Genomic DNA, 14430 nt, shown 5'->3' on the forward strand with positions numbered 1-14430 from the left:
CTGACCCCGCTAAAGTGCCCCTTAGTGTCCAAAGATGTGCTGGTTAGGTGGAGTGGTCATCAGAAATTGTCACTTAGCATCCAAAGATGTGCAGGTTAGCTGGAGTTACCAGTCTAAATTGACCCTTTGTGTCCAAAGGTGTGCAGGTTAGGACGATTGGCCATGCTAAATGTTCTCTTCGTGTTCAAAGATCTTCTGGTTAAACTGATTGGCCGCGCCGAATTAACCCTTAGTGTGCAACGGTGTGCGGTTTACGTGGGGTTACGTGGATAGCTTGGTGGAATTGGCCTAGGTGTGGTGCTATTTTAGCTTGTCGGTGCAGTTTCGATAGGCCGGATTTCCCCCTTCCCATCTGCAACTTAGTGATTCTATGCTTCATGTTTAAATTACACAGGTTTCCAGCAAACCAAAACTCAGGGCGGCAAATGGGCCATGGAACAATTGCGTTCTCCATAATGAGATTATACAGTGAGCATGACGAACGGTTTTCCTTTGTAGAAGGAATCCAAAGTAGGAAAAAAACACACATTTCACATTTAGTCAAACCATTTATCAGAGCACACGAGATACACATGCTCGCACAGGGAACAGGAGTAATCTTGAACGTTCTTTGGAAAGGTCTGTCTAAGATGGCTCACTGGAAGTTGCAATGCTGCTGCCGGTAAAGTTTATTTAGCTTTGGGCACCTCTACTCAGATTCTGCTCATTTTTAGCAATTACATTCCACGGCTCTATGGCATTCCATAAAAAAACCTACGTATACGATGTGTCAGGTTTTGGGCACATCAGTATGAATTCTGTCGCTACACGCATATGCTCCCATATGCAAAGTATGCGTTGTAAGCAATAAGAGATATCAACAAAAACTACAATATAGGTGAACAATAGACTCCAAGGCGTTCATCTTTAAAATTCTTAATCTTTACCAGCGAGCTTTTAAGCATAATTAGATATTGGACAGAAACGAAAATCTGATCATTGGAGTTGCACACCTGTGCTAACACCATGCTTCATTCGGTGCTCAAATTGGGAAATCAGCTTTTGGAAAATGAGTAAGGGTAATCTAAACACTTCTGTCAGCTTCACAATTCTGCAATAAGGGAGTTCATTCTGTCTGACACCATTTCGGTTATATATTTCGAAGTTGCATATGTCAAGCAGACGGTAATCAGAACGTTCTTTTCCTCCATTTGCAGATCAGAATGAAAGCCAGTCTCCACTAATGCGGATTCAGCACGTCCACCAACAAATTTGCACACCTGAACTCCTACTGGACGTTCTACACGATTTCAGAATATATAGTCTACAATGAGTAACATGGAAAAAGGAAAAGATTAGTGTACGAACATATCTATCCATCCATCTATCTACCTAACTATCTATCTTGAGATCTATTTTTAAAAATTAAATTACAGCGCAGTACAGACCCTTCGGCCCTCGATGTTGCGCCGACCTGTGAAACGACTCTAAGGCCCACCGACACTATTCCTTTTTCGTCCATATGTCTATCCAATGACCATTTCAATGCCCTTAGTGTTGGCGAGTCCACTACTGTTGCAGGCAGTGCATTCCACGCCCTTACTACTCTCTGAGTAAAGAACCTACCTCTGACATCTGTCACATATCTATCACCCCTCAATTTAAAGGTATGTCCCTCGTGCAAGACATCACCATCCGAGGAAAAAGGCTCTCACTGTCCACCCTATCCAATCCTCTGATCATCTTGTATGCCTCAATTCAGTCACCTGTTAACCTTCTTCTCTCTAACGAAAGCAGCCTCAAGTCCCTCAGCATTTCCTCATAAGATCTTCCCTCCATTCCAGGCAACATTCTGGTAAATCTCCTCTGCACCCTTTCCAATGCTGCCACATCCTTCCTATAATGCGTCGACCAGAATTGCATGCAGTACTCCAAATGCGGCCGCACCAGAGTTTTGTACAGCTGCAACATGACCTCATGGCTCCGAAATTCAATCCCTCTACCAATAAAAGCTAACACACCGTACGCCTTCTTAACAACCCTCTCAACCTGGGTTTCAACTTTCAGTGTTCTATGTACATGGACACCGAGATCTCTCTACTCATCCACACTGCCAAGAATCTTACCACTAGCCCAGTACTCTGTCTTCCTATTATTCCTTCCAAACGCATCACCTCACACTTTTCCGCATTAAACTTCATTTGCCACCTCTCAGCCCAGCGCTGCAACTTATCTATGTCCCTCTGTAACTTGTAACGTCCTTCCGCACTGTCCACAACTCCACGACCTTAGTGTAATCTGCAGCTTTACTCACCCATCCTTCTACGCCCTCCTCCTTGTCATTTATAAAAATGACAAACAGCAGTGGCCCCAAAACAGATCATTGTAGTACACCACAAGTAACTGGACTCCAGTCTGAACATTTCCCATCAACCACCAGCCACTGTCTTCTTCCAGCTAGCCAATTTCTGATCCAAACTGCTAAATCACACTAAATCCCATGCCTCCGTGTTTTCTGCAGTAGCCCACCATGGGGAACCTTTTCAAACGCTTTACTGAAATCCATATACACCACATCAACTGCTTTACCCTCATCCACCTGTTTCTCACCTTCTCAAATAACTCAATAAGGTTTGTGAGGCACGACCTACCCTTCACAAAACTATCTCTAATCAAATTGTTCCTTTCCAGATGATTAGGCATCCTATCTCTTATAAACCTGTCCAAGACTTTGCCCACAACAGAGGTTCACTGGTCTATTGTTACCGGGGTTGTCTCTACTCCCCTTATTGATCAAGTGGACAACATTTGCTATCCTTCAGTCTTGTGGCACTATTCCTTTGGACAAATATGACTTAAAGATCAAAGCCAAAGGCTCAGCAATCTCCTCCCTAGCTTCCCAGAGAATCCTAGGATAAATCCCATCCGGCCCAGGGGACTTATCTATTTTCACACTTTCCAGAATTGCTAACACCTACTCCTTATGAACCTCAAGCCCTTCTAATCTAGTAGCCTGAATCTCAGTATTCCCCTCGGCAACATTGTCTTTTTCCTGTGTGAATACTGACGAAAGATATTCATTTAGCACGTCTCCTATCTCCTCGGACTCCACGCACACCTTCCCACGACGGTCCTTGACTGGCCCTACTCTTACTCTACTCATTCTTTTATTCCTGACAAATCTACAGAAAGCTTTAGGGTTATCCTTGATCCTACCTGCCAAAGACTTCTCATGTCCCCACCTGGCTCTTCTCAGCTCTATCTTTAAGTCCTTCCTATCTAACTTGTAACTCTCGAGCGCCCGAACTGAACCTTCATGTCTCATCTTTACATAAGCCTCCTTCTTCCTCTTGACAAGTGTTTCGACTGCTTTAGTAAACCATGGTTCCGTCGCTCGACCACTTCGTCCTTGCCTGACAGGTACATACTTATCAAGGACACGCAGTAGCTGTTCCTTCAACAAGCTCCACATTTCCATTGTATCCATCCCCTGCAGTTTTCCTCTCCATCCGATGCATCCTAAGTCTTGCCTCATCGCATCATAATTGCCTTACCCCAGAAATAACTCTTGCCCTGCGGTATATACCTAACCCTTTCCATCACTAAAGTAAACGTAATCGAATTCAATGGCAGCCATGAGCTGCTGTGCCCTCTGAAGGTAGCCAAATGTATTTCCAATAAAAACCTTCCCAGATCTAAAAATATCACTACTCACCATTCCCTGGCAATTACATAAAATCGAATTGTGGTCACTATCACCAAAGTGCTCACCTACCTCCAAATCTAACACCTGTCCTGGTTCATTACCCAGTACCAAATCCAATATGGCCTCGCCTCTCGTTGGTCTATCTACATGCTGTTTCAGGAAACCCTCCTGCACACATTGGACAAAAAGGAACCCATCTAAAGTACTCGAACTATAGCGTATCCAGTCAATATTTTGAAAGTTAAAGTCCCCCATAACAACTACCCTGTTGCTCTCGCTTATCCGGAATCATCATTGCAATCCTTTCCTCTACATCTCTGGAACTTTTCGGAGGCCGAAAGAAAACCCCTAACAGGGTGACCTATCCTTTCCTGTTTCTAACCTCAGCCCATACTACCTCAGTAGACGAGTCTTCATCAACCGTCCTTTCTGTCACCGTAATACTGTCCTTGACATACAATGCCACCTCTCCCCCTCTTTTACCACCTTCCCTGAGCTTACTGAAATATCTAAACCCCGGCACCTGCAACAACCATTCCTGTCCCTGCTCTATCCATGTCTCCGAAATGGCGACAACATCGAAGTCCCAGGTACCAACCAATGCCGCAAACTCTATCTATCTATCTATCTATCTATCTATCTATCTATCTATCTATCTATCTATCTATCTATCTATCTATCTATCTATCTATCTATCTATCTATCTATCTATCTATCTATCTATCTATCTATCTATCTGTCTATCTATCTATCTATCTGTCTATCTATCTGTCTATCTGTCTGTCTGTCTGTCTGTCAGTCTGTCTGTCTGTCTGTCTGTCTGTTTGTCTGTCTGTCTGTCTGTCTGTCTATCTATCTATCTATCTATCTATCTATCTATCTATATATATATATATATAGCTATCTATCTATCTACCTATCTATGTATTTATCTATCTATCAATATATCTATTTATCTCTCTCTCTCTCTCTCTTTCTCTATCTATCTAACTTTCTATCTATCTATCTATCTATATCTCTCTTGGAAAATTATACGTACCATTACGTTTATTTGCGGAGGCTCATTTACATCTTCATCTGAAATAAAACACATGAATGGTCCATCATAAATGCCTGTTCCAGTATCGAAAGAGTGGATGGCAATCGAGACAGGTAGGGGCGCAGTGGTATTGTCACGGAAGTGGCAAGTTGGCAAAGCTCGTGGAGTGACCTGGGGACCCAGGTTTGACCCCCCCCACCCCACCCCCCCCCCCCAAAAAAAGTAGATGGTGACATTTGAATTCAAATTAAAAAAGTCTTGCCCACAATGTGGTGGATTCGTTAAGGACCTCTGAAACGCCATTCAATTCAAGGGCAATTGGAGAATGGGCAATAACTACTGGCACAGCCAGCTACACACACATTCTGTGACCAGAAAGTCAATGAACATTGCAGCTTTCGTCCAGAAGGGGAAAAAAACATTTCGGGAAGCAATTTGCCAAATTTTAAAATCACGTTGTAAAAATGATTTGAGTCATTTTGCCGGATTCTGAGAAATAAACTGTTTCGAGTCCTTTCATTTCCAACACCGTTCCAAGTTTTCAGGTGCAACAGAGGCATAGAATATAAAGATGCCTATCCCATGTGCGTTTGACGGCATCTATTGAATCCATAGAGAGATCACCACGCCCCACCCAGCCCCTCCATGGTTATTCGGGCAAAAACAATGGCATATTTGTGCCTTTAACATTCAGACCTGTTTTTGATATTCGGGGACTAGAACGGTACATGAGTGAAAAAACAGTAACATACTTGCCAAACATAAGCAGGAGGAGATTATTTGGCCCTTCGAGCCTGCCCTGCCATTCATTACGATCATGGTGGACCATCAGGTTCAGTATCCTGATCCCACCTTCCCGGCATATCTCTTGAGCCCTTCAGCCCCAAGATCTATATCTTACTCATTTTTGAATGTACACGACGTTTTGGCCACAACTAATTTCGGCGGTAGTGCATTCCACAGGTTCACCACTCTCCTCACCTCAGTCCTCAACGGTTTACTCCTTATCCAGAATCTATGAGCTCCTAGTTCTGGACTCCCCCACCATCAGGGACATGTTTTCGGAATCTGCCCTGTCTCATCCTGTTAGAATTTTATCAGTGTGCTGCAGATCACCTCTCACTCTTCCAAACTCCAATAAATGTAATGGTAACTAACTTAGTTTCACCTCATATGTCCCAGTATCGCAGGAATCATCCTGGTAAATCGACGCTGCACTCCCTCCATAGCAAGAACATCCTGCCTCAGAAAAGGAAACATATACTGCACACAATACTACAGATGTGGCCTCACCACATGCCATGCATAATTGTAGTAAAACATCCCTAGCCTATACTGAAGTCTTCTAGCTATGGCGGCCAAAATATCATTGGTCTTCTCTCCTGCCTGCTGCACCTGCGCGCCAACCTTTAGCGACTGATGCACTGGCACATCAGGTCTCGCTGAGTTCCCACCTCCCACGTTTATCAAGGTCCCACATGGCAGACGGGGATTAAAACTAATATCACATGCGATTCCGGGTGGACTGGCTCACTGAATACAGAAATGACTTGGTTATTGAAGACATGATGTGGAGATGCCGGCGTTGGACTGGGATGAGCACAGTAAGAGGTCTTACAACACCAGGTTAATGTCCAACAGGTTTGTTTCGATGTCACGATCTTTCGGAGCGCTGCCCCTTCCTCAGGTGAAGGGGCAGCGCTCCGAAAGCTAGTGACATCGAAACAAACCTGTTGGACTTTAACCTGGTGTGTTGTAAGACTTCTTACTTGGTTATTGAAGACAGAGAGTAGCAGCGGAAGGGTGTTTTGTTTTGAAAATGGGGATCTAGCTACTGGTTTTCCATAGGGATCAGTGCGGGAGCTCTGTTGTTTGTATACCATATAAATTCTGGAGGAAAATATGGGTGGTCTGATCAGTAAGTTTGTGGATGACATGATGATTGGCGGAGTTGTTGATCGTACTGAGGAGTGTCAGTGGATACAACAGGATATAGATAGATTGGAGACTTGGACACAGAAATGGCAGATGAAGTGTAATCCGGACAAATGCGAGGTGATGCAGTTTAGAGGATCAAATCTAGGTGTGCATTATACTGTAAATGGTAGAACCCTTAGGAACATTAACATCCAGAGGGATCTGGGCGTGCAGGTTCACAGTTCCCTAAATGTTGTAACACAGGTGCCCAATGTGATTAAGAGTAGATATGACATGCTTGCCTTCATCAGCTAGCGCATTGAGTACAGGAGTTGAGAAATCATGTTGCAGCTATATAAAACCTTGGTTAGGCCGCATTTTGAGTGGAGTGTGCAATTCTGATCGCCACACTAGCAGAAGGACGTGGAGGCTTTAGAGAGGGGGAAGAAGATATTTACGAGGATGTTGCCAGATATGGAGGACATTAGCTATGAGGAGAGGTTAAATAAACTCGTTTTATTCTCACTAGGACGACGGAGGTTGAGCGGCGACCTGATAGAGGTGTACACAATTATGAGGGACATCTACAGAGTGGATAGTCAGAGGTTTTTTCCTTGGGTAGAGGGGACTATTACTGGGGGAGCATAGGTTTAATGTTCGAGGGGCAACGTTTAGAGGAGATGTACGAGGCAAGTGTTTTACACAGAGGGTAATCGGTGCCTGGAACTCGCTGCCAGAGGAGGTGGTGGAAGCAGGGACGATAGTGATGTTTAAGGGACATTTTGACAAACACATGAATTCGACGGGAATAGAGGGAGACGGACCCCAAAAATGCAGAAGGTTTTAGTTTAGCCCGGCACCATGGTCGGCACAGGCTTGGAGTGCCGAAAGGCATGTTCCTGTGCTGTAAATTTATTTCTTCTTTGTTCTAAATCCTATGATGAGCGAACGCTATACATGTTAGCTCAACTCACCGTCCTGCTCTCCGCAATGTTCCAGTGAACCCCAGCTCAACTGGAGGAACAGCACCTCACCTTCCGATTAGGTAATTTACAGCCTTCCGGAATTAATAATCAATTCAAGAACATCAAGACTGTGAACTCTCTCCTCCACCGCCACCCATTTTTATTTCAATCAATTTATTTTCATTTGTTCCATTGATCTGTTCCCCATCCCGCGACCCCACTTGAGCTATTTGTTCCTCGTTGCCCTCAACACAGTGCTGACCTTTGTTCCTCCATTCACACATTCTGATCTCTTTTTGTTCCACTATCAGCATCCTTGTTTGCCATAATCACCACATTAATATTAATTTCGTCTTTCTGTGCAAGACATCTTAGACAATCTCCCCCTACTCCTGGCCCTCTCTCCAGCTCCACCGCTTCACGCCCCCCCCCCCCCCCCCCCCACACACACACACATACACACGCGCAGAACAGTATAAATCTGACCTATTTCCATTTCCCTCCAGCTTTGTAAAGGCGTCATGCAGACGGGAACATTTAACTTCCTTCGCTCTCCACAGATGCAATCAGAGATTCTGAGTTTGTCCAGTATTTTATGTTTTTCTGCCTTTAAAACATTTTTCGTCACAGGAATTCCCCAAAAACGTCTACAATAAATTCTTGATCATGAAAACTAGCGACTAGCATCGATTCTGCACTCACACGTGCCATCATCTTCTTGATACCTTCGAGTTCCACCTCCTTTGGCTGGAGCACTATAAAATATGGAAAATGGCAATATGTTATTTTGAATGAAGGCCAAACTAAATTTACTTTTTAAAATACACCAAGTTTCGGAACGATTCACCTGCATAACGCAGGTAATTATTGTGCAACTCGATATATTGAATAAATGTGCCATTATCAACATTCAATGCAGCAGATTATAGTCTCACCTCTCATTGAGTTGACTTTCTGTTCGCCCTGTTGTGAAAACAGATGGTGAAACATGTCAAAAAGGTCGTCGGTTTTCCTCGAAATTGTCCTCCCCATGCCTGAAGACGCAAGCTTCGTACTGGACATATGTTGTGTGTGAAACTCAGCCGAGCAAGCTAAGTAACAGTGAAACTGCGCATGTTTAAGTGAAGGAAGGACCTGCCGAGTCTAGTTGGGATTCAATTTGGCCCAATGTCATGTGGCGGCCTCCTTTGAATTTTGGGCAGCCATTTGACAGCTCGCAGAGCTTTGTTTTCCTATGTTTGAAACGGAAAGGAACTTGGCCTCTTTAATAAAAGGTGGCAAATTCGACAATACAAACTTAGAAAAAATAAAATACCTCTCGATCGTTTCAATTTGTATGTATAAATCAATGCACCCGGTTGGATTCTGACCTTGGGTTCCTATCTTTCTGGAGTTTGCACTTTTCCTCTGCTCCGCCGCGAGCTCCGAATACCACACACAGTCTCGGTGTATTGGCATTGCTGAATACAGTTAGTGTCAAAACATGTGGAAAGGTCCTGACAATATTGACCATTAACATCCTAAGAAGTACCGATGAGGTTGATTGACCATGTTAACTTGTCCCTTAGTGCCCGAGCATGTGCAGGTTCGGTGTATTGGTCATGATAAATTCTCCTTAGTGTCCAAATGTCTGCAGGTTAGGTGCATTGGCCATGCAAATCTACCGCATAGTGTTCAAATGTTAGATTGGTCTACGGGGATGGGGAGGGTAGTGGGATTGGGCGGCATGCTAATTTCGATGGGACGAAAGGCCTCCTTCAACAATGTATGCATTATATGGATCTCAGGAATTCTCCCATTTTATAAATACGTTTATCTCAAGGCTGATGGACATATCTATATTGTTTGCTGAGCTCGTATTTTGACTTTCCTTCAGAACGAACAGTTACTTTTGCGTGCCTCCTCACACATTGAACTATTTTGTCAATCGAAATTAACCTTCGGAAATTTTGCCACTGGGAAATACAACACTGAATTTCTGCGAAGGATGACCACAGGGACATGGAACAGGGATGCGTGTGCAGAACATTTAAGGAATCCTCCTCCATTGGCATCCATCAGGTTAGATGATGTGACCATGCAAAAATTGCCCCCTGGTGTCCAGTGATATGGTTAGATGGATTTGCCAAGCTATATTGTCCCTTTGTATCCAAAGCTATGCAGGTTAGGTGGATTCTGCATAATAAAAAAAAATGTCCCTTAGTGTCGAAAGATGTGCCGGTTAGGTGGGTTATATTTTTTTAAATGTTGCTCATTGTCCAAAGATGTGCTGATTAGGTGGATTGATCATGCTAGTTTGCCTCTTGCTGTTCAACGATGTGCAGGTTAAATGTGTCCCCTTAGTTTCCAAAGGTCTGTTGGTTAGGTTGATTGACCATGCTAAATTCGCGCCTTAGTGTCCAGAGCTATCCTCACTATAGCGATTCTATGGTTCAATATATAGAACTGTTTTGCAAATGTACTCACGACGCTTGATGATGACGCCAGCAATGAGCGCCGCAATCAGTAAAACGATGATGAAGACAGCACACACTGGGCCAATGGCCAACGACATGTTATTCTCTTCAACTAATAAGTGATAAAATGGGAAATCACTGTAAGAATTTTTCGGGGGCGGGGGAGGGAATGTCAACACTTCTGGCAGAGACCATTATGATAATGAATGCATCTTTCGATACCTCCGCCACGATAGAGTTTTTCGGTTCATGTATCATTATGTAAAACGCGATTGCAAGATGTCACGCTTGATAGGCAATTTCTTCTCCTGATTTCAATGGCAGCCATTAGCTACTGTGACCTCTGAAGGTGGCCAAATGTATTACCAATAAAAGCCTTCCCAGAGCTACAAATATCACTACTCACCATTCCCTGGCAATCACATAAACTCGTTTCTGAGTCAATTTTTGCAGTGTTATTATCAAATGTTTATCCTTCGTCATCAACTGATGGATTTTATTTCTAATTCAGTTCAATCAAATAATGGCAGGTTGATACAGATGTCTGAGGCATCTTCCCACCAAACATACCTTCGTATGGTTTGGCTGCCTAACCTTAAATCCAGGGGCTTGTGATAAACAAACATACACCACAGACTGATGTTCGATACAACTGTTTACAGCACATTTGTTGGAAAACCATACGAACTATTGGTACATCCTGCAAACTATCAACCAGAAACTCATTACCTTCTTAGAAACGTAGAAATGGTATGCGGCCATATATATATTGTCTCAATTGAACGGATTCGGAACACTGTGTGTGAAGGACGATCACTGCAAGCACGTCCTAGCTCAGTTCTGTTGTGGTCAGCGATAAAAAACAAGGGGCCAATCTAATACCAACTCAAGCCGCCCCCCCCCCACCCCCACATACACACAAACATTTTTGCCAACTACATAGCCACATTTCTAATCCATCACACTTGATATCCTTTGCAACGGGATTGTTCATTTTGCAAACAGCTTTTCATTGGCCGCATTTAGAGACCCAGTTCAGGATTCTCTTAAATTTAACAAAGAACAAGAATAAAGAACAAGGAAAATAACAGCACACGAACAGGCCCTTCGGCCCTTCGATCATGCTGCCCGTCTGAACTAAATCTCCCTCCCGTTCCGGGGACCATATCACTCTATTCCCATCCTATACATGTATTTCTCGAGATGGCCTTTACTGTCACTATCGTTCCTGCTTCGACTACGTCCTCGGCCAGCGGGTTCCTGGCTTCCACCACTCTCAATGTAAAAAGCTTCCCTCGCACATCTCCTTAAACGTTGCCCCTCACACCTAATCCTATGCCCCCCCCAGGTATTGACTCTTCCACCCTGGGAAAAAATCTTCCGACTAATCACTCTTCCCATGCCCCTCAAAGTCTTGTCGACTTCTATCAGATCGCCCCTCAACCCCCGTCGTTGCAGTGAGAACGAAACAGATGTTTCCAACCTCTCCTCATACCTAATGCACTACATAACATGGAGCTTCATATTGCAGTTAGGATGTCAAATATAATGCCAACATTCATGTCGAGAGGGCTCGAATACAACAGCAGGAATGTACGGCTGAGGCTCTGTACGGGTGTGCCCATACCCTATTTGGAATATTATGAGCAGTTATGGGCTCGGAACCTGAAGAAGGACGTGTTGTCCTTGGTGAAGGTACAGAGGAGATTCACAAGAATGCGGAATGAAGGTCTTGTCATACGAAGAACGGCTGAGGATTTTGAGGCTTTACTCCACTGAATTTGGAAGGTTGTGGGGGTATCTCATTGAGACTTACAGCTTACTGAGAGGCCTGGATAGAGTGGACGTGTAGAGGATGTTTCCACTATTCGGAGCGACTAGAACCCGAGGGCACAGCATCAGAATGAAGGAACGATCCGTTAAACCATAAATGAGGAGGCTAACAGTTTAATTTGGATAAATGTGAAGTTATTCACTTTGGTCGGAAAACAAGAAGGCAGATTACGACCTGAACGGTTGTTAGATTGGTCTACGGGGATGGGGGAGGGGAGTATGCTGCGGGAATTGGGTGCCCTTGTGCACCAGTCGCTGAAAAGCATGCTGGTGCAGCAGACGTCAAATAATCCAAATTGCATGTTGGCTTGAAATGACAGGTTTCGAGCACGGGAACAGGGATGTGTTGCTGCAATTATACAGGGCCTTGGTGACGTCACAACTAGAATATTCTGTGCATTTTTGTTCCCCTGCTCTGCAGAAGGATGTTCTTGCTCTCGAGGGAGTGCAGCGAAGCTTTGCCAGACTGATTCCTGGGTTGGCGGGACTAATGTTTGAGGAGAGAATGACCAGGTTGGGATTGTTCTCGCTGGAGTTCAGAAGGATGAGGGGTGATCTTACAGAGACTTATAAAATTCAAGCAGGACTAGATAGGGTAGATGCTGATGGAAGTTGCCCATGTTGGGTGTTTCCAGAACCAGGGTCACAGTCTTAGGATTGGGAGAAGATCATTTAGGACAGAATTGAGGAGACATTGCTAAACACAAACAGCAGTGAGCCTGTGGAATTCATTACCAGAGGGAGTAGTTGAGGATAATACATTTAAAATATTCCATACGCGGCTAGATATGGCACTTGAGGCGAATGGGATCAAAGGCTCTGGGGAGAAACCAGGATCAGACTACTGAGTTTGATGATCAGCATGACCGTGACGAATGGCGGAGCAGGCTCGAACGCCGAATGGCTTCCTCCTGCTCATATCGTTCATGTCTTTGTGAATTTATTCAGCTAGCGCGCGGTGAAACTTTACAATTCATTGTCGCAGAAGGCTGTGGAGGTCAACTCTCCGAGTGGCTTTGAGACAGCGATAGATAGGTTACTTGATTATTAAGATGTGGAGATGCCGGCGTTGGACTGGGGTGAGCACAGTACGAAGTCTTACAACACCAGGTTAAAGTCCAACAGGTTTGTTTCAAACACTGGCTTTCAGAGCGCAGCTTCTTCACCAGGTGAATGAAGTGGTGACTTCCACGAACTCATATATAGACAAAGTCAATGGTGCAAGATGCTATATTGAATGCGAGTTTTGGCAGGTAATTATGTCTTTACAGGTTCAGACGTTGCGACTGGAGAGAGGGATAATCACATGTTAAAGAGTTGTGAATTGTCTCAAGCCAGGACTGTTGGTAGGATTTCGCAAGCCCAGCCCAGATGGTGGGGTGTGAATGTAATGCGACATGAATCCAAGGTCCCGGTTGAGGCCGCACTCATGTGTGCGGAACTTGGCTATAAGTTTCTGCTCGGCGATTCTGCGTTGTCGCGCGTCCTGAAGAACGCTTTCCCGAAGATCAGTGGCTTTCAAAGTATCGTCTTGCATCTTTGACTTTGTCTATATATATGTTTCTGCGATCAGCCTCTTCTTACAATAAGTATCTCATATATGTTCAAATTAATGGGAACATTCTGTTAACTTCTATTATCTTCTGTTAACAGAATGCCGACAACGAGTAAAATATTGAGATACAAAAAGATACTGCTTGTTTGTTGATCCTTACCTTTCTCGGTAACCTCCACAGATTTGCTGAACGGGGACAGCTTCCAATGTCCCAAAACAAATGTTTGGTAACGGCAACTATAATTTCCTAAAGAATCCGGATCCGTGACATTTATAGCAAATGTCAGCTTTTTCTGACCATCGCTCACTTCGAGAGTTTGTACATGTTGTTCGCTGGGAATTCTGTGCAAGTGCAATCCCCCGGCAGACCGAATGTCACCTTCGCAGGAAACAAGGACAGTGTCACTGTTTGATCGGCGTTTGCTGATGGTTGGCGGCGAAACTTTGTCTGTAACAAAGCAGAGACAAGAAGTTGAGATGCACAACAAATAGCGTTTGATTTTAGTCAAAACGATGATGCGCTGAATTTCGGAACATCAAATCAAAATGTGATTAAGAGGGTCTACAAAGCAATCCAGCCTTTGCAGCTCCCACGGGATCCGGCATGTTTACAATGATTGTTCCCAAGAATCACAAGACAATGCAATGTGAGGGTTAAGAACGGGCATATCACGTATGAGCAGAGAGCATAGAATATAGAACATAGAAAACACAGCACAGAACAGGCCCTTCGGCCCACGATGTTGTGCCGAACCTTTGTCCTAGATTAATCATAGATTATCATTGAATTTTCAGTGCAGAAGGAGGCCATTCGGCCCTTTGAGTCTGCACCGGCACTTGGAAAGAGCACCCTACCCAAACTCAACACCTCCACCCAACACCAAGGGCAATTTTGGACATTAAGGGCAATTTATCATTGGCCAATTCATCTAACCTGCACATCTTTGGACTGTGGCGTATTTACATTTCACACCCAGAAA

General features: G+C 44.2%; 1 long non-coding RNA gene across 1 annotated transcript; it reads right to left on the reverse strand.

The window, feature by feature from the left end:
- Positions 1 to 4724: 4724 nt before the first annotated feature.
- LOC140399768 (uncharacterized) lies at positions 4725 to 10137 on the reverse strand. The gene is made up of 4 exons (XR_011937862.1): positions 10073 to 10137; positions 8542 to 8569; positions 8309 to 8361; positions 4725 to 4762 (listed from the first exon to the last, which is right to left on the reverse strand). It is a non-coding gene; the product is annotated as an uncharacterized lncRNA (long non-coding RNA).
- Positions 10138 to 14430: the final 4293 nt, after the last annotated feature.

The sequence above is a fragment of the Scyliorhinus torazame genome, chromosome 23 (genome assembly GCF_047496885.1).
Source record: "Scyliorhinus torazame isolate Kashiwa2021f chromosome 23, sScyTor2.1, whole genome shotgun sequence".
NCBI lineage: Eukaryota > Metazoa > Chordata > Chondrichthyes > Carcharhiniformes > Scyliorhinidae > Scyliorhinus > Scyliorhinus torazame.